We start from the raw sequence: 19,942 nt of genomic DNA, 5'->3' as shown, positions 1-19,942 counted from the left end.
ATGCCCTGTCTGTTAGCACAGAGCCTTCTCACTGCACTGAGAGACATGTGCAAAAGCCACCACACATTTCTGCTTCTAGGGGGAAGTAGTCTACTTTCTTTCTAGCAAAAGGAAAGGATGTGTATTATAATCAGCAAGGAGGGGCAAAGCCGATGGCCCTTCTTGTCAAAAATTTACCATTTCTGCTGGGCGATGGTTCAGACAGAGAGTAAGGAAGCTGTTTGTTAGACAGCCCTGGTTCTAAGCTGTAATGATATAGCATACATTATTCAGGCATCAGAATGTCTTGGGGATACATACACTGAAACCCAGCGACATCAGTGAGAAAAGCCCATTGCTCAGTGGCAGGCAGATACCTACCATAACACCACGTGTTCTAGAGCTTGTCCAGCATGTGCCAGGACTTGTATTGTGAGACATGTGATCAACAAGGATGACCTAAAGCTAGTCCTAAGGTTTCCACACAGGTTGTCACTGGTAGAGGAGAGAAGGATTTTTGAGAATAATGATTATTAGGAACATTTTTATTCATATTTTTATCTAACTTTTTACACATGTCATTCTGAGTTCCCTCTCCCTCCCCTCATCCCCCAACCCCCAATCCTCCCAGCCCCTCACCCCCACTCCACCCCACTCTGCTCCCCAGGGAGGCAAGGGCTTCCATGAGGGATTTTCAGAGTCTGTCACATCATTTCCGGAAGGGCCTAGGTTCTTCCCCATGTGTTCAGGCTGAGAGAGCATCCCTCCATGTGGTATGGGTTCCCAGAGTCCATCTGTATGCCAGGAATAAATACTGCTCTACTCTCCAAGGTCCCACAGATTGCCAAGGCCTCCTCTCTAACACCCAGGTTCAGTGGGAGGGATGTCTGGCTCAGTCCCGTGCTGGCCCCTCAGTCATCAGTCTGGGGTCCATGTGTTCCCCCCTTGTTTAGCTCAGCTGCCTCTGTGGGTTTCATCAGCCTGATCTTGATTCCTTTACTCATCACTCCTCTTTGCAACTGGGTTCCAGGAGTTCAATTCAGTTCACAGCTATAGATGTCTGCCTCTGCCTCCATCAGCCACTGGATGAGAGTTCTAGGATGGCATATAAGGTAATCATCATTCTCATTACATTATCATGGGAGGGCATTAAGATAGCCGTAATGCTAGTTGCTGTCATTCTTGTAGATCTGTGTAGATCTCACTAGTGCGAGATCTCTCCTCCAACTTATAATGGGTCCCTCTTTTATGGTATCTCCCATCCTTTTCTCCTCTATTCTTACCCTGGCTCATCATTCCTGCTCTCCCATTTCCTCCTCTCTCCTCCTCTTTTCTCCCTCTCTCCCATCTCCTTCTGCCCTCCCCTTCTCCCCCCCCCCAATCCAATTAGGAGAACACATTTCCGGGTTACCATGAATATCTCTTTTAGGGTCCTCCCTGCACCCCAGACTCTCTGGTGGTGGGATTGTGGCCTGGCAATTGCTTCTCAGCCTTTTGGCTAAGATCAAGTGTAGTATGTGTTCTTATTAGATTATTAGGAACATTAAAGAAAGGAATATCCATCCTTTGTGTGCCTGGTGCATGCAGAGTACAGACAAATAGCCTCTATGAACCTTTAGAATACTGACAAAGGTGATTTTTAAATGATGATAATAAACAGCTTAAAAATACTTTAAAGATTCATAAAAATTACAGGCATAGTATATAGACCATGTCATTTCTTTGTGTATATGTGCAGGTCCTGTGTGCACAGTTACACATGCTCTTGCGCGCGCGAGCGTGTGTGTGTGTGTGTGTGTGTGTGTGTGTGTGTGTGTGTGTGTTCAACACTGGCTGACACTCCTCAGGAACTAGACACCTTGTTTTGATAATGTTTAATTCCATTTTATTTATTATTTCTGGGTGTGTAACATAGGGGAGCATGTGTTCTATGATATACATGAGGTGGTCAGAGTACAACTTTGTCAATTTTTTTTCCATGCATCTTTATGTGGGTTCTGGGAACCAAGCTCCAGTCACCAGGGTTAGCAGCAAGCACTTTTACTCAATGAGCCATCTCAGATGTCCTCACAGTTTGTTGTTGTTGTTTTAAGAGTGTCTGATTTGGTTAGGCTGTCTTACCAGCAAGTCCCAGATAAATGTCACATCTTATTTAATTTCTGGGTGACACAAAATATTACACTCAACTTTCCTTGTACTTCTCATCTGAGAACAGGATTTAGAATAACAATTAAGGAACTTTGTGCAGTTGTGTGAATCTGTGTAAAGCGCTGCACAAACATCCAGGTACATCATCTGGGTGTCTGCCAGTTAGTGAGAACTGTAAGTGCCTATCAGTTAATTATAATGACCATGAGTCCCTGCTGCAGGCTACCTCTACCATGCTATGCTATGCTATGCAGGGAGAAAGTTTCCTGTGTTTAGACAAGTTGGTTCAGTGAAGGGTAGCAAGGTGAATAAATTGAGTCATAGAAGAATTAAAAATCTGCCTTAACCTGGCTTGAGAAAGGTAATGGGGAGTGATATAAAGGTCTTGGGTTGTTAAATTCTTCTATATGAAGGACAACTATGTATATTCCAATGAGTGAGTTTTCATGCAAGATGGCGGTAAGCTCTGTGTCTACCATTCTCCCCCCAAAAGCCTTGCAAACGATATATAGATATGCAAGTAACATGCCAGTGACTGTTTAATTCAAAAAGTATTTTGAACTGAAATGATAATTTTGAGACCTTTGCACCAAAGACAAAAGGTTACATCTGTATAGCTCACTTACGGCAAAATGAACTGCTGTTTGTCCAACAGCATCTGTTATTTTAGTTATGTACCAGCCTCCGCTAATCCTGAAGGCTGTGAAAGCTAACTCTTCTATAATTCATTATTTGCATTTTTGTTATTAACCCTCAACGCTAAGCACAGCTTGGGGATTCAAAGGTCAAGAGAGGGCCTCTGCCCATCCTGCTAAGAGCAGAAGGACTAATGTAAGGGGCCCATCCATTCTGATTAGCTAGCGTGGGACTCCCTCTAGTGGCCTCATGATTTTTTACATATTGGCTAGCAGAGATTTTAAGAAAGTAACAAGGTAATAAAAACCAGTATGGCCTGGACCGTACCCTGAGTGAAATGACAGACTCTAGATATCCCCTATGTGGAAGAAATTGGCAATAGGGTGGGAGGATGGGGGGGATGGGGGGCGTGCGGGAGGAGGGGAGGGAGAGGGAACTGGGATTGACATGTAAAACAAGCTATTTAAAATTAAAATAAAAAGAATTTTAAAAAAATAAATTAATTAACCAGGTAAGGCAAAAAAAAAAGAAAACAGTATGGCAGTTCCTCAGGGATATGGGGATCAGTCTACCTCAAGATCCAGCAATTCCACTCTTAGGCATATACCTAAAGGATGCACATACATACAACAAGGACATATGTTCAACTGTATTCAAAGCAACATTATTTGTAATAGCCAGAACCTGGAAACAACCTAGATGCCCCTCAACTGAAGAATGGATAAAAAAATGTGGTACATTTACACAATGGAGTACTACTCAGCAGAAAAAAATGAATCTTTAAATTCTCAGGCAAATGGATGGAACTAGAAGAAACCATCCTGAGTGAGGTAACCCAGTCACAAAAAGAAAAACATGGTATGTACTTACTCATATATGGATATTAGACATAGAGCAAAAGATTACCAGCCTACAATCCACACCATCAGAGAAACTAGGAAGCAAGGAAGACCCTAAGAGACATACATGGTCCCCCAGAGAAGGAGAAAAGGACAAGATCTCCTGAGCAAATTGTGAGTACGGGGGGGTTAGGAGATAGAGAAAGGAAGAAGAGGAGTGGAGAGGAGGGGGCAGGAAGATTGAGTCGGGGGAAGAATAGAGGAGAACAAGAAAAGAGATAACAGAGGGAGTCATTATAGCTTTAAAGAGAAATCTAGCACTAGGGAAATGTCCAGAGATCTACAAGAATGACACCCAACTAACAATCTAAACAATAGTGCAGAGGCTACTTTAAATGCCCTTCCCCTATAATGAGATTGATGACTACCTTATATGCCATCCTAGAGCATTCATCCAGCATCTGATGGAAGCAGAAGCAGACACCTACAACTAAACACTGGGCTGAACTCCTGGAATCCAGTTGCAGAGAGGGAGGAGTGATGAGCAAAGGGGTCAAGACCAGGCTGAGGAAACCCATAGAAACAGCTGACCTGAACAAGAGGGAGCTCATGGTCCCCAAACTGACAGTTGGGAAACCAGCATAGGACTGAACCAGGCCTCCTGAATGTAAGTGTCAGTTAGGAGGCCTGTCTATGGGGCCTCTGGTAGTGGATCGTATTCATCCCTAGTGTACGAATGAACTTTGGGAGCCATTCCACATAGAGGGATACTTTCTCAGCCTAAATACATGGGGAAGAGCCTAGTCCCTGCCCCAAATAATGTGACAGATTTTGATGATCCCCCATAGAAGGCCTCATCCTCCTTGGGGAGCAAAAAGAGATGGGATGGGGACTTGGTGGGGGGGCAAGGGGAGATGGGAGGGAGTGGGAACTTGGATTGATATGTAAAATGAGATTGTTTCTAATTTTTAAAAAAATCTAGGGAAAAAAAAAACCTCTGAGCTAAGATAAGTAACAAAACTACTCTCAAAACAGACTGCCAGTTCACTCCAGTCCTGGACTGTCTGCCTTTATTATTGTGTTCTTTATTCTTTTCAGGCAATTTGCAACAAGCAGATATAATTTTCATCTGTACACAAGCACTTTCCCATCAGCATGGGATCCAGTGAAGGGCATGACCGATGTGGAGCCCTTGCTGATTTCTCCCCCAACAAGAAAGATGTATAGCAGATCCAGCCACTTGTATGTAAGGAAAGTAGCTGTGATAGAACCACGGTGCTGTTCTACCCTTGATCATCACGTTGGTGACCATCTCAGTACTGAAGTCCTGGGACCATCATATATGCAATGGGAAAGAGGGAAAGAAAGTTTGAGCCAACCCCAGCATCGCCACATCTGGATGCAGATGAGAGGAGATACAACAAAGAATATTAATATTAATAATATTAATAAAGGACCGACTCTGTAGTAAGAACTCAGGGCTTTGGAGAAGTGACCAAATTAGGAACAGGGTACAGTGAGTCAGAACACATTGTCAATCAGGAAGGGGAAGGACCAAGTGGTTTACAAGTTACAACTCATAGTGACTCAGAGCCAACATGAACATTGTGACATTGAACAGCTGTGAGACGATTTGAATTTTGAAAAGGGTAGCTCAAAAAATGAGATCCATCAAATATGTCCATGAGTTCAAACTGATATTAATTATAAAGTAACAGGTAGTCTTTAGAGGTTGATGGGTTTATTAGTTACCTCTCCGTGACTATAGGAAAACACCTGAGAAAATCAAATCATAAAGAGAAAAAGTTCACTTATGTCTGATGTTTTTGTGCAGGCTCTGCTATTGGCACTGATTTCAGGCTTGCAGCAAACTGGCAGTGTGGAGGAAAGGGTGCTCATGTTCACTTCATAGCTACCAGGAAGGAGATGAAGAGTCTAGGGTCTCAATTGTGCCTACCCCACTGACATTGCGCCATCAAGCCCCGCCTCCTAAAGATCTCACTGCTTCCCAATACATCCATCACCCAGCAAACATGCCTTTGGATGACATTTAAGATGCAGGAAAAACAATAGAAAATTAATTCACATGTTGCAAACTATTTAGTCCATAGAATAGATGAACAATTTCCTCTTATCAGAGGTACCCAGTGCACAATCAAATAGGTATTATAACCGGAAGCCACCACCTGATTAAATCATTCCATTAGTGAATCAAATGAATTACTAAGTCAGAATAACACTATTTTACATGCCCAGTAAATTAATTGATACAGAAGTAGTATATGAAAAGCATCATCTGCCAACGTCATAAAATAAGACACCAGGGCCTTATATAGTTTCTGCAGAAGGAAAGTGTGTCCCATAGCCCTGTTAAAGTGATCTAATGATATGTCTAACCCAGTTTTCAGATCCTTTTGCCCATCCTCAGGAAAAAAGCTTATGGAAAGCCATGTCAAATTTCACCATGAGTGTAAAGGGAAGCTTTTCCTTGCTAGCCGCTTTGGTTTATCACCGGCCAGTCCCCAAATAACACACAAGACGCTACGTGTCTTATGAGAAGCTGTTGGTCTTGCTTGTTTCTTACTGGCTAGCTCTGACTTAAGTATTTACCCCATAATTGTTAATCTATGTATTTCTCTTACCGGAGAAGTTCCGGGCTTCCTACCCCATGACAGTTACATCTTGAATTCCTGTGTTTCTCCTTCCCAGAATCCTCCTGGACTCCTAGTCCCACCTATCTAGATTCCTATTGGCTCAACAGTACTTTATTGACAAATATACAGGACTTCCCCCATCATCTCCTCTTTTCGGTTTAAACAAAAAGAAAGGTCTTGACTTTAACATAGTCAAATTATATATAACAGAACAGTTATCAAGTAAGAACACAGTTACAATATTTTGTCAACATTTAGCAAGATTTAAAGAAAATATCATCCATCCCATTCTTGTGAGTCCAAAGTCTTATATGTAGCTTATCTTTTATCATAACTAAGGAAAACTATGATTATAACTATCTGTCTTCAACTCCATCAAAGATCACAGAAGGATAATATATAAACACTAGGATTGACAGAGATATCTTACTGCCTGGACAGTCACCCGAAGTTCCTCTGTAACGTTGGGGCATCCATCTTCAGCCCATAGGCCACAATGTGTCTGGAACACTTCTCAGCAAAGCAGGAAATTTCAAACTGTCCATCTGCATTGGCAGTCTGTCAGTCATTTTTCTGTGTCCTGCAGAAAGTCTGGTAGACTCTTCCATGAAGCAGGAATCCTGTAAGACTGAGTTCAGCAGTCACTTTCCCGTGGGTCCTGCATGTCCAGTTTATACAACAACAGTCAAACAGTCTAGGCAAGAGCAGTTTCTTGCCCAAATAGCTAATCTTGCCATGTTGAAAGCAAACTCCATAACGAGTTTCTTCGATGCCCATCTTCCTCTCAGACGTAATTGGTGCTGCCAGAAGCAGACATTTCTCATTGTCAAGAAAAACCCTAGACCATTTTAAATGCCATGTTCTGAAGGTCTTTGAGAGGTTTGAAGACTGTCTATCTCAAATATATTTCTGTATATCTAGAAAACCTAACTTACCTAACTATAAATTCTATTATAAGTAACTATCTATAGTCTGTATTCAATTATGCATTACGTTTTAAAAGATCAGTATAAATACAATACTTAATCAAGAGGAGAAATATACACATCACAAAATTGACCTTGAATTTGTATCAATGAATGAAAAACAATACCTATACCATAATTCCCCTTTTTACCATTAAAAAGAGATTGGTTGTGATCATTAACCAATTATAAACAGTCCCATTTAAATGAAAACAAAGATTTATAAACAAGATGGGAATTAGGACGTCGCTCATTCCAAACTGCTTCATGCTGGAAGGGGGCGCTGTTTATACCATGGGGATCATGACAAAACTCAGAAACCTGTATAAGTCCATATTTTCGGGGTCTGTAAGACTGCATCATCTTAGCTGTCTCAATTGTTGGAACACCTGGTCCACTGCTTCCGGGGGTCTTGGTTCATCAAACCACAGAAGCCTGGAAGGAATCCTCAGCTTTTCATTTTCTGTAGAAACATAAATAAAATCTCCTTTTCCGAGTAACATATCCTTATACTTAAATTTTGAAGTCAAGGCATTTTCAAAAGATATAAGTTGAATTAATTCAGCAGCATTTATAATCAAGTGTACTTTAGCATTTGTTCCTTTCCCTAGCAATAAAAAAACTGAAAAACAATAGTGTACAGTATCCAGACTCTCTGTGTATTTTCCATCTTTGCGTGGCTTATTTATTTATCTATTATTACTTTATTTATTTTACTTTTATTTATTTTTCTCTGAGACAGGGTTTCTCTTTGGAAATCCACCTGCCTCTGCCTCTGGAGTAAATCTTACCGGCGTGCACCACCACAACGCCGGCTTTTGTATTTATTTACCACTTTGTCGTTTCATTTTCTCTTTCAATCTCATGTATATTTTAAAAAACACTGTAAACCTTTAGAGGCTTTCCTTTATCCAAGTCTGACTTTACAGTAAATCTTTATGTTTTTCTGGCCACCTGTCTTATCTGTAAAACCGCGGCAGTTTTAAACTGACGTTTCCAAGATGGCGCGCGTAAGCGTGATTCCCGCTTACCGCCTCAGTCCATGCTGACATCCAGCAAAAGCTGCCACTTCCAGCTGTACGTACACACCTTTCAATCGTTAGCAAAGTCTCTTAAAACAACCTTGGTGGTTTTGTTTTTGGTTTTTGGTTTTTTGTTTTTCTTTTTATGCCGAGTCAGGAAGACCCCAGTAAGCGAACCACGTGAATCTCGGCTTGTGGCTAGCAAAACAGAGCACACCTGAGAAAAATGCTGCTACCAAAATCTGTGCTTCTCTCTGTTCTTCTGTTTCTAAAATTCCTTTAAAGCTTTTGTTGTTTTGCGTGGAAATTCAATCCCACTTCTGACACCATTCTGTAAAGGGAAGATTTTATTTGCTAGCCGCTTTGGTTTATCACCTGCCAGTCGCCTGGGCTCTGCCGCGTTGTAGTCCCCAAATAACACACAGGACACTGTATTAATTATGAAGCTGTTGGCCTTGCTTGTTTCTTACTGGCTAGCTCTGACTTAAGTATTTACCCCATAATTGTTAATCTATGTATTTCTCTTACCAGAGACGTTCCGGGCTTCCTACCCCATGACGGTTACATCTTGAATTCCTGTGTTTCTCCTTCCCAGAATCCTCCTGGACTCCTAGTCCCACCTATCTAGATTTCTATTGGCTCAACAGTACTTTATTGACAAATATACAGGACTTCCCCTATCACATGAGTATGCTATCACCAAAATCCAGACTGCAAGAGAGTACAGTTCAGTTAGGTCTGGCTCTGCAAGAATTAGGTATTACCAGGTATAAAGGCTCATGCCTGAAATTCTAGACTCAGGAAACTGAGACAGGTGTATTGCCATACATTTGGGGGTAGAATGGGCTACAGAATGAAACCTTGTCTCAAAGAAGGAGGGGATAGAATTTTTTAAAAAAAGAAAGGAAGGAATGGGAGAGAGAACATAGATTAGAAGAGACTTAAAGATGCACCCAAACTTAAAAAGAATAGTAAAGGGGCTGGCAATGTGGTCAGTAGTACAGTACTTGCCAGACACGAAAGAGGCCCAGAGTTCAAAACTTTAACTGCAACTGGTTTGAGAGCTCCCTGATTGGTTGTACAATACCAAGTGGTCAGCTCTGAAATTGTATATATACCAGCAACATTAAGTGGACTCATCAGCATATATATATATATATGTATATATATACAGTACATATATACACATGTGTGTATATTTATGTAACAACAATAACCAAAGGAAAAAGATGCCATGCCAAAGGGAAAGGGATGAAGACATAGGATGGATTGGAGGTAAGAAAGGGAAAGAGGGAAAAGACATAATTATGCTTTGATTACATTTTTTAAACAGTAAAAGAAGACAAATCTAAACAACTGTGTCCCAAAACTTACAGTTAGCTATTATAACTGTTTTTCTGTGGGTCAGAACAGCCACTCACAGAAGGAAAGAATCACACTGCAAGTGTGGGGTGGCAGGTGGGTGTTGCTTCTCTGACGAAATGGCCAAATTCCTGTTGCTTAAATAAGATTGAGCACCAAGCATAACTTAGTTCACACATCCATGACACATCCGTATCTGCATGCTTTTCTCTGCTTACATTTTCTTTAACATGAAAATGATTGTTATATTTGTGCTATCACTATAACTTTAAATTCAGTGTATACCCAGCAGGGGGAGGGAGAGGTCACGTAAACCCCGCGGCCTTTTTGCTCCAGCATTTTTTCCAGGGTTGTTCTGACACAGGCAGCCCGCACTCTGTCTGGCACCTGTTCCTAAGGCCAGGACCTCAGTGCTTGGCTAGATCTTCCCTTGGGCTTATCAGAGTTTTGCCTTGGAACTGTCACACTCTCCCATGGGAAAAACACTGACTACATCATGGCATTTTCATTTCTTTGGACCAATGAAGAATAGCACATGATTCTCTGACTTCTTGGGACCTTGTAGCTGTACTTTGCATTATTCCTGCAAAAACGAATGAGCTCCCTCAGCCACAGCTGTGGCCCTATTCATTTCCACCTTTACCTCTCCTTCTGCCCAGTGCACTAGCTGAACTACACAAACTCTGATCTGTGATTGGCCAGGAGTTGGACTTCTGTCTGTTGGTTGGTACTCCTACCAACCCTGTCCCACACTGAAACCATAAGCGCAACCACAAACACAAAAGACCAGTCTCCTAATACAAGCACAGCCCATGAAGGCATGAGGTTAAAATGAGGAACTCTATGCAGTAGGACTCAGGTAAGGCACATTGATTTTCTTTAACACTTTGTGTGTGTGTGTGTGTGTGTGTGTGTGTGTGTGTGTGTGTGTGTGTGTGTGTATGAATGTGGAGGTCACAGAACAAATTGTGAGAGGCAGAAAACTCAAGTGATCAAGCTTGGCAGAAAATGCCTTTACCTGCTGAGCCATCTCCCCAGCCTCTATTTTCTTTCTAATAAGATGGTACCAAATAACCTGGGTGAGATGATGCATGCTAGTTCCATGACATACTACCAATAAAAGCATGTAGTGAAATTATGAATCAGAAAGGAACAAACTAACATGTCATTTTGGTAGCCAGAGCACTCTAGACTAAGCCATTGTATGAACTACCATTATGTTCTACCACTAGACCCAGTTATATTGCTAGCCTAACTGTTAAGTCTGACTAACTCATTGCCAAATGTGATGACAATCAGACACGCCTTATTTAAAGCAGCAAGAGCATAGGCATCCACTCTAGAAGCATGGTGCCTGCTAAGAACACTCAGAAAAATGCAGGGAGCTTTGCCTGCAAGCCATTGAGGAGACCAAGGCAATTTCCCAAATGACAAGTGGAGTAAAGGAAGCACAATGCAGCTCTTAGATGGCTTCCCAGGAGTCAAGTCAAACTTCGCCTTACAAATAGAACATCCGTTTGTAGGTACAGAAGACATTATAATAAGTGAGACTTCATACTCACTGGAATCACAGTGCTCTCGGTAGATCTCTACCTCCCTGCCAGTCATAACCAGTGAGGTCGAATAGCACTTTAGTTCCCTGGAGTCCTAGATTTCATTTCCGTCTCCCTTGACTCTGTGAAGGCTGAATGCCAACTTTTCCCTGCCTCTTCTTCTCCTTCAGATCCACCACAATAAGTTTTATTATTTCTTTTTGTTTCTTTTTTCTTTTTCAATACAGAGTTTCTCTTTATAGCTTTGGAGTTTGTCCTGGAACTCGCTCTGTACACTAGGCTGGACTCGAACCCACAGAGCTCCACCTGCCTTGGTCTCCTGAGTGCCGGAATTGAAAGCATGCATTACCACTACCTGGCCACATTAAGTTTTATTAATGAAAGCCTCCAGTTTCCCTACACATACTTTTCTCAAATAATTTTGTCTTGTGATCTTCTCTGGGCAGAAGTTTGGTCATGCACACACATACACAGTATTTCATCTTTGATGTTGATGCAGCAACTGTAAACATACACTTTAGGAGTTTCCCTGGAAAACTTACAAATTTAGACTTCAGTGCATGATGAGGAAGTCCTTCTGTGTATATGTTGATGAATAAAGCACTGTTGGCCAATAGGGAAGCAAGATAGGTGGGACTAGGAGTCTAGGAGGATTCTGGGAAATATAGTGAAGAGAGTCATCGCCATTTGATCCCTGGAGGAGAGAATACAAGTCTGGCATTCTCAGAAAGATAAGTCCTTATAATATATATATATATAATATATATATAATAATATATATTAGTAATTATGGGTTAATAACTAAGTCAGAGCTAGTCAATTAGAAACCACAGCAAATGACCAGCAGCTTCACAATTAATATAGTTTCTCATATGTTATTTAGAGGCTAAAGCACAAAGGGACCCAGGCGCCTGGCAGGAAAAATACACACTACAAGTGCAGATTAAGAAATATAGAGATATGGGTTTAAAATGTTTCTTTATTGACTATACTGTCTACCAAAACATAGCATATAATATATTGTGATTCCATAAGTATTTTTAAGGCCTTTTAAATCTGACCAAAGCTAAAAAGCAAGAGAACAGGTATTTATCTGAGAGAGAGAGAGAGAGAGAGAGAGAGAGAGAGAGAGAGAGAGAGAGAGAGAGAGAGAGAGAAACACAAAATAAAACTCACTAAAACTGAACATGGTGGCTGGGATCAAGTATGCTTACTGCACCTATAATCCTAACAGTCAGGAAGCGAGGCAAAGGGATCTCAAATCAGAGACCAGTCTGGGCTACATAGTGGTTTCCAGGTCAGCCAGGGATACAAGACCTTGTCTCAAAACAAAGCAAAGCAAAACAAAATGCCATCACAGAAAAACAGAAAACAAACAAACAAGCATCTGCCTACCATACATAAAGGCCTCAAAGGCTGTTAGGAGTGTTTCGTGAATTTAAAACCCTTGACAAAGGATGGGATTGTAGGTCAGTTGGTAGCATGCTTACCTAGCGTGTGTGGGGCCCTGGCTTTTGTCTCCAGCTCTGCATCAACTTGGCATAATACTTCACTCTTACAATTACAGCACTCAGAAGGAAGTTGAATCAGAAGTTAAAGCACATCCTCCCTACACAGCAAGTTTATAGCTAGCGGCCATGCCTTTTTTAAAAATGTAAAGTGTCTTATAGCTCACAAAATCTGGAAACCTGGAGCCCTTAAGCAATCATCAGTCAGCTCCACACCAGCTGGAGACTGTCTTTTTCATGTATCTCAGGTGCTCTGAGGTTTGTCCAGGCCACTTGGCTGACTCCTAATCCTTTGGGGCAGCTCAGCTTTACTTGGAGTGTTTCTTCATAGTCCTTGGTGTTTATTGATGTTTGGGAGTAAGGAGCCTTGAGAATCAGCTCAGCTTCAGAGACTTCCTGAAGCTATTGAGTTGTTTCCCTCCTTAGTTTTCAGGAGCTTCCCTGCAGGATGGAGTACTTTTTTCCTTTGGAGGAAATTTCTGCACAACATCAATACCAAGCTCCCTTCATATAAGATTCCCAAGCTGACTGATATTACTCTGAAGTGTTCCAATAAGGATCATATAGTATTTAATAGACATAGTTTGTAAACACAGATAACATAGAACTAAAATGATGCACATGAACTTGACTTCATTTTTAGTATATAAAGACCATGTTGTTTACTGTGTCTTGGATCACCTGTGAAAAAACACTTGAAAAACATATTTTTCCATATCAAGTAAGTGTAACCAATTTCAGAAGAGAGTCTCACATTGTGGTCAACTGTAAAAGAAACCACTGTTCAACAAAGGGTTAGCTAGGATACCACAGAGCAGCAGTTGAAAATTCTTTATTGCTATATAACTTTAATAAGAGAGTCTTTTCGTTTTTTTTCTTTCATTGAAAATATTTTTCTCATATAATATCCTTATAATAGTTTTCCCTTATTCTACTCCTCCCATTTCCTCCTTACATCCCCTCCAATCCAGATTCACTCCCTTTCTGTCTCTCATTAGAAAAGAACAGGCATCTAAAAGATAGCAACCAAACATGACAAAATAAAATAGGATAAGATAAAGCAAAAACTATCATATTAAAGACACAGCAACCCAGCAGGAGGAAAAGAGTCCCTAACCCTAACCCTGGATATCCACTTCTGACCTCAATGCATAAAAACATGCATGCACACCAACACATACACTTGCACTCACACATATGCAAACACATATATACACGTTTGCATACTACCCATGTATACACATGTATAAAGGTAAAATAAAATAGCTACCACTAATAATGCGAGCCTTAAATATTGACGTTCTCAACTTCTCTTTCTAAAAGTAGTAAAATAACTAACAATAAATAATAAATCTCCCTCTGTCCTTAATGGTAACTGAAGACCAGTCTTGCCTTTAGTAGTTTTACTAAAGTAAGACTTGAAGCTTTTTCATACAAGTTTTTAGAACTCTTTATAAGAGTTATGCCTCTGTGTTCCCTTTAGAGGGTTTGTTTTCATCTCCTCTGTGGCCAAGAATGTAGGATATAAGGCTCACTTTTATCAATAAATCACTTTCTGTTTATAAGAGAAACCAAAAATGATTTTGAATTTGACAAGCTCCATGACATACATGTTTTTGTGACATTATACTCTAGACTCCTCTTTCATTCTCTCTCTCTCTCTCTCTCTCTCTCTCTCTCTCACACACACACACACACACACACACACACACACACACACACACACACCTTCATGCACATACATTTATACCAATAGTCCTCAGGAACATCGAGTTTAATCACCCCAAACTCAATGTCATATGGGTTAATCATGAGCATAAAACATCTCAGAATTCATGATTATCTTTACATATTGACTGGCCAGATGTATAATGGGACTATTCAGTAACATTATTGCTAGCATTAGAAAAGACAGTATCAACCTACACCGTGATAGATAGCCACTCTTGTTTTAATAGTACAGCTCCATCTGTGCCAGATAATGGTTTACTTCAGAACTGTCGTTAGTTTTTTGCAAATTAGAAGCTTGATATTCTGAAGAAAAATGTTTCCACTTATAATGACACAATGCATTTAGTGTAATAAAGTAGTCAAGGTTATATATGTTACTTCCTACTGATAGGAAGTGTTCAGTATGGATAGCCAACCATTTGCCAATGACAAATAAACCTTCACAGAAATGGTTTATTAATTTATTTCTTCATTATACTCTCACCATGGTGTGTAGTTACACAAACTTATATCATACACTATACTATATACCTAGGCCATAAGTGTGGGGGGTAATGCTTGAAAAATAACTTTTATTCTTAAGAACAGGTACAAGAATACAAGAAAATTAAAACAAGCACAAAAGGAAATGACTCAATGTGGGAGAGGTTGCTCAGTCAGTAGAAAGCTTTCCTCCTAAGTGTGAGGACCTGAGTTTAATTCCGATAACCCACCTTTAAAAAGCTGGGCATTGTAGCACATGATTATAATCCCAACACTGGAAGAGATGGAGATAGGTAGATTTCTGAAGCTTCTACTCAATTAGCCTAATGGGTGAGCACCAAGACAATGAGAGACTGTTTCAAAACAACAAGGCAGATATTGCCTGAGCAATCTGAGCAATGACACTCAAGGTTATTCTTTGGCCTCCACTTGCACAAATATGTGCACACACACACACACACACACACACACACACACACACACACGCAAATAAACATGACCACCCCTTAGGTCTGAGCATTGGTAGACATGAGAACTCTCTAGTGGCTGGACACTTTGCTTCTCTGGTCTTCAGCTTTAGCCCCAATATCTGTCTCTGGGTTTTTATCATTCATGGTACACGAACACACATGTTATTCTACATTACAAGATTGTGGAAAATGCAAGTAATTCTATACAGGCAGGAAGCATATTTTTCTGCAGTAAAACAAGAGAGGTGCATAGGGAATATTTTAGGCCAATAAATTTCTTTCTTATTGTACTTTAAATCTCATCTTGTATGCTTATGTAAGAGCTCAATTTGTAAGTTATAAATATGAGTAGTTTTATCATGCATCAATGATACCTCAATAAAGCTATAAGCAGTATGTCCAGTGTGGGAGGATAATACTAATAACAAAAAAAAAATCCTAATTGTCTTATGTGAGGCTGTGAGAATTATAGCAAGTGACAAATAGTGTTCAGATGTCAATCCACCAGAGAGGCCTTACCTTGAACTTCAAAATATGCAGGAAGACTTTTTAGATTTTAAAAGGGATAAATTTCCTCTAAAACACTGAGTCTGGAAGCTGGGGTGTTGCTCACTTGGTGGAAGACTTGACTGGCATGCATGAAGCTCTGTATTCAGTCTTTAGATCCAAATATACCAGTTATGATGGCATACGCATGAAATCCCTACACCGGGGAGTCGAAGCAGGAGACTCAGGAATGCAGTCATTCTCAGCTACATAGCAAGCTTGAGGATAAGCCTGAGTTACATGAGACCCTGACTCAAAAAATAAAATAAGTAAAACAAAATAAATGATTTTGTTTTGATTTTCTTGTTGTTTTTTCTGTGTTGCTTATTGAACACAAGCACTCTGCCACTGAGCTACCTCCCAGCTTAAGTAATAACTTGTTATACTAATAAGTTACAACTTGTTTTAAGTTCATCCTACGTGGAGAAAAATGCATTGTATTGAAATAGATAAAAGCCAATTTGCTTAAAGAGAGCAGTAAACACACACAAGGGTGAGAAGTGACGGTTTGGGGGAGAATTATCCACACATCTGTTCCTTGCTCACTCTCTTCAAATCTGTCAGAAACCCACCATGATTTAAGGAGCTACTTAGTGTGCAGAGCCTGTTACACATTTAGCGGGCGTCTGGGGCCATCGTGTGGTGGTATCAGAGAATGCAAGTGCCAGATGCTGTTAAAGTCTGTTAGAGAATAGAGATGATTGAATGGAGGTTTTAGGCTGAAGGTTTTAGGCGACGAGTGAGTACACATTCCTAAAGACTGCACAGCATCGGCCAGTCAGATAGAAAGATGGGCACTTCTCAAGTTACTGTAGTAACAATTGCTTATGGAGTTGTGTTTAAAGACAGAGAGGAGAGGTGGGGGCTGCTCAACAGCAACCTGGGACTACTGGATGCAGATCACAGAACATGCTCTAAATTTTAAGGACTTAGAAGGCAGTAAAGAGAAATAGAAATGAATACAAAGGGGTGGGTTTTAATATTTTCAACTAAATGTAAACAACAATTTAATGTTATAGTGTTCACAGACACACTGAAAACCCCTAGCCTTGTCACCTATGAGAAGCACTGGATACATCCAGCAGTGGGAAATTCAAGGGCTCTGAAACTCCCTAAGAGTTTGCAGTTTACCAGACAGATACTGAAAAACTTAATAAAGCTCAAGTTAGTGAGGCCAGGGTTTTGCTTTCTCAATATACACTCAAGCAAGACACTTACTTGAAATTGCCATGTTCATGTTTTCCTGCTCCCAAGTGAGGGAACAAAACAATTAAAAGGTCCCAGCAGTTTCCATAATACAAAAATGGAGAAGGGTGAGGGGATGGCTGTTGGTAAATTGAACACAAACAGGAAGAGCTGAGTTTGAGCTCCAGAACTGTCTTAACACCAATTGCCTTGGATCCAAACCTTAGTGTATAACACTGTTCAATCCAGCTTCCTCAGGCTTTGGCAATGCCCGCTCCCAGCTCTTGACCAGGCATAATGGTATCCCCAGCATCCCCTGATACAACAGTGTCTACCTTGCGATTGTACCAGTGCCTGAAACTGGTGTTTGTGCCTACAGGACAATATACAAGGCCCATGATTTCCACAGTGGCCACGTTGTGGTCCTCAAGAATGGAAGTCTCCAGTGGAAGAAAAGAGGGCGGCTTCCCATCATCACAGTTTGTGAGGTGCCCTTACTGAGAAGATGGGAGGCTTTTGAGCGTACCAGTAGTTGTTGGGCTACTGATGGATGTTTTTGTTACTTCCCAAACTGACCAAGAGAGCGAGGTGACCCTAGTGCTTGAGCATATAGACCAGGACCTTAAGACATATCTGGGAAAGGCATTCCCACCAGACTTTCCAGTTGGGACTGTCAGTGACCTGATGCATCAGTTTCTAAGAGGTGTGAATTTGCTTCATGTGAATTACATTGTTCACCAAAACCTAAAGACAGAGAACATTCTGATGATTAATGACAACCAGTGAGACAATAAAACCACCTCACTTAAGCCTAGTTAAAATCTATGACTATGAGAGGGGCCACAGCAAGGTAGCAAGCTCCTGAAATTTTTCCGTGCAACTCCTATGGACATGTGCAGTGTTGGGCATCTCTTTGCGAAATGACTAAGGTAATGCTATCCTGTCTTAATTTTGTACCTGCCTGGTCACTTCTCAGCTTTCCACCCTCAGCATTCACTTTCACACTGGTGCCACTTCTGTGACTGTCCACGATCTTTCTTTTTTTTTTTTTTTTTTTTTTTTTTGGTTTTTACGAGGCAGGGTTTCCCTGTATTGTTTTGGAGGCTATCAGTCCAGCCCGGCCTTGAACTCACAGAAATCCGCCTGCCTCTGCCTCCCAAGTGCTGGGATTAAAGGCGTGCACCACCACCGCCCGGCGACTGTCCACGATCTTGACCATGATTCAAATCTATTACATAGTATCTGAAAGATACCAAAAGAAAGCAAATGTTACTAGACAACTCTAAATCTCTCACTAATGTAATCAACACATACATCTCATGCACTAATGTAATTATGGTTTTGTCTTTTAAAATGCTGTACTCCTGAGACTGGGCACCAAGAAACTATCCTGAAGTGAGAGTCTGCTTTTGGTCTGACCATTAATAAAAGAATCAGCACTTTTTATTGGTTTAATCAGTTGTCACTACAGGTCATTTTGTTTTGAAGCCCCAGAGGGATCCTCACCATCCATAGGATTCTGCTTAGCTCCTGCTATTCCTGACCAGGGAGGCAACCCCTGAAAAATGTTCCAGGGCTCCACTATTCTCAGTGAGTTCAGAAAGGTCTGGAATAACAGCTGTTTTACAAAACAAGAAAATAGAGTTCTTTTTGACACTCCTAAGAAGTAAATGTATATACTGAATTCAGTTTTCATTCTAGTTGAAGATGAATAAGCCCAAGGAAGTCTCCATGAGATTAGATGGATTCTTTTGGTGGGAAGCCCTCTTTGTAACTTGGGAAGAAAAAATCCAACTGAAAATACTTCCCCGGTCCTCCACAGTAAGTTGGGACACCAATAGTGGGGGGTATGGTGTCCTGACACTGCTGCTCATGAGTGGCAAGATCGCATGAATCAAATGCTAGACTGGAAATTGAACCCAATATCAAGAAGCTGTTAGAAGCTAACGTCCTTACCCCATGCCAGTCAGCTTGGAATCTGACTTTCCTGCCTGTACATAAACCAGGGACCTCAAATTATCAGCCAATCCAGGATCTGCAGAAGGCGTGTAAATGGACTCAAATCATCCATCCTACTGATCCAAATCGGTGTACTTTGCTCAGTTTCCTCACACCAGACCACCAGGTCTATACAGTCCTGGACCTGGAGGATGCTTTCTTCTCTATTTCCCTGGTCCCAGTGAGCCAGCCCGTACTTGACTTTTAATGGACTGATCCCATATCTAATGAGGCTATCTGGCTAACCTGGACATGGTTACCCCAAGGATTCAAAATTTCTCATACACTCTTTGGGAAAGCATTACAAAAAGATTTAACAGGACTCAATGTGTCATTCAACTCTGCTCCAGTAGATGACCTTCTGCTGGCAGCAGCCAACACCACCTCCTGTTTGAGAGACACAAAAGACTTACTCCAACTGCTCTAGACATTGGGATATTGTATATCCATGAAAAATACTCAGTTCTGACAAACAGAGGTCTCCTCTCTGGGATACAAACTTGCTCAAGGTAGAGAACTTTCAGTGCTGCCAGGAGAAAGTCATCCCCAGTATCTACACTCCACAAACCATGAAGCAGGCAGGAGTACTCCTGGGGGCAGCAGGATATTGCAGGCTCTGGATTCCTGGGTTTGGAGAAATAGGCCAGTCCTTTTATTCTGCCACCGTGTGATACTAGTCTTTGAAGTGGACTGAAACAGGCTTTCTGAGAACTAAATCAGACTGTAACCCAAGCTGCAGTTTCAGCTACCAGATGTCACTAAACCATTCCACTTTTTCATCCATGAGGCCAGGGCATTGCAAAGAATATTTTGACTCAGACCCTGGAAACCTAACAAAACTCTGTAGCATGTCTGTCCAAGTG

General features: G+C 41.1%; 1 pseudogene; it reads left to right on the top strand.

Annotated features, from left to right (window-relative positions):
• Positions 1 to 1,457: 1,457 nt before the first annotated feature.
• LOC121143817 lies at positions 1,458 to 1,547 on the top strand (annotated as a pseudogene).
• Positions 1,548 to 19,942: the final 18,395 nt, after the last annotated feature.

The sequence above is a fragment of the Mesocricetus auratus genome, unplaced genomic scaffold (assembly GCF_017639785.1).
Source record: "Mesocricetus auratus isolate SY011 unplaced genomic scaffold, BCM_Maur_2.0 Super-Scaffold_100013, whole genome shotgun sequence".
Taxonomy (NCBI): domain Eukaryota; kingdom Metazoa; phylum Chordata; class Mammalia; order Rodentia; family Cricetidae; genus Mesocricetus; species Mesocricetus auratus.
This window is presented reverse-complemented; position numbering and strand designations above follow the sequence as displayed.